Here is a 1,898-nt window from a genome sequence, read left to right on the forward strand (position 1 = left end):
GGGTCTCTATGAAGAGTAGGGGTGAGGCTGGCCAACTGGGACACCCCAGTTGGTTTAACTATAAATATAATACATATAACTTTGAGATGATAATTATATTTATCACATAACAACTATATATGATTACAAGTAATGAAAAAAGTTCAATTAACCTTCCCAAGTACGAAAAAATAATAGTTTAATACTCGCAATTCCTTGTTTTCTAACACCAAAATGCAAATATTTCTTTCTTTGAGACACTCTTCAAAAGGTTTTGAAATGCGTAAGTTACAACTCAGTTGCTGTGGTGTAGTGGTTATCACGTTTGCTTTACACGCAAAAGGTCTCCGGTTCGATCCCGGGCAGCAGCACTTTTCTATTATTTTATTTTATGGAAATTTCATTCATTTTTTTCTATTTTTGGTTAACTAATAGGTGCGACCATATAGAAACTAATTTAATATACATGGAACTAACTTAATAAACGAATTTGAAACTAAGTTTTATATACCAAAATATATAATAACTTACATCAGATAATAAGGAAGTGATTAAATAATAATGATGAAACTTCTTAATCGTGAAACTATTTTGTATACTTCACTAGTTTGTTTTTACTGTTTCATTTTTTTAATTTAAGAGAATTGATAAACTGTATGTACTTCACTAGTTTGTATCCAAAACTTTGATTACAATACATTTAACTCAATTGCCTACCCGATACACGATGGCACGTCTACCCTATACAATGAGTCAATGATACGTGTAACCTGTGTCCATTTCCTATGGGACACCGTACACGTATCACAACCTACTAGCTTCTCGTTCTTCTTAGGATTTATATATTTAGATATAAAGTTATAAATAATCAAATGAATAATAAAGAAGTCGAGCAAGCCAAACTCAAGCTTGAATGTTATTCCCAAGTCAAGTTTGAAGAACTCAAGCTCTCTTTTGTTAATGATCTCTTTCCTGTTCTTATTCAGCTTGACAATGTGAACATTGAGCCGCATAAGAGGGATAGAATTATGTGGCGAGAAGGTGATCAGGTTACTCATATGTCTGCATCGAGTGTTTGGAACTCTATCCGCTATGCAGAACCAGAGATTCATTGGTGCTCTATTGTTTGGTTTCCGCAATGTATTCCGCGGCATGCTTTCTTTATGTGGCTAGTTATGAGGGGTAAGTTACTCAAGATAAAATTCTGGGATGGGATCTTTCGCGCAGAAAAAATATGAATATGATGTGCTGCCTTCTTTGTTACGACAATTATGACTCCCATAACCACTTATTTTTCGAATGTAAATTTTCATCTCAAGTCTGGTTTATGGTTAGACAAAAGGTGGGGATGGATTCGGTTCAGCCGGTTTGGGGTGATATTGTGGATTGGCTTCTGGCTCGAGCTCGGTCGAAGTCAGCAGCTAATTTGGTTGCTAGACTCTTAGTTACGGCTTCTGCTTATGTAATCTGGGAGGAGCGGAATGCTAGGTTGTTTAAAAATCAGTTAAGACCTCCGGAAACTATTGTCGCTTCTATTTTTCAAATGGTTCGGTATATGCTGATGGGTGTGAAGCTGAAGAACAATAATAGAGTACACAGGCTTCTGGAAACTTGGGAGATTCAAAGTCTTTCGTATGAGCTCGATGGTGGTTGAGTAGTAGCAGTTTATTGTTTGTCTTTTTGATTCCTAGATTAGAGTCTAGTGGTGTTATTATTTGTTATCGTACTTTTGTTTTGACATTTGGGTTACTTTCATGGGGCATGTCTCATGATTGAACTAGTGTAGGCGTTCTACACTACTTGGTTTATTTGGTTGTGAATATATAGAATCACCGGGGTAAAACCCTTTACCAAAAAAACAGCTCTCTTTTGTTAAAAAAAAAAAATTCGAGTTCAAACTTAGACTAGCTTACGTGGGA

The 1,898-nt window shown here is 35.7% G+C and overlaps 1 non-coding gene across 1 annotated transcript; it reads left to right on the plus strand.

Moving 5' to 3' along the window:
• Positions 1-277: 277 nt before the first annotated feature.
• Positions 278-350, plus strand: TRNAV-UAC. The gene has a single exon. It is a non-coding gene; the product is annotated as a tRNA-Val (tRNA).
• Positions 351-1,898: the final 1,548 nt, after the last annotated feature.

The sequence above is a fragment of the Helianthus annuus genome, chromosome 4 (genome assembly GCF_002127325.2).
Source record: "Helianthus annuus cultivar XRQ/B chromosome 4, HanXRQr2.0-SUNRISE, whole genome shotgun sequence".
Taxonomy (NCBI): domain Eukaryota; kingdom Viridiplantae; phylum Streptophyta; class Magnoliopsida; order Asterales; family Asteraceae; genus Helianthus; species Helianthus annuus.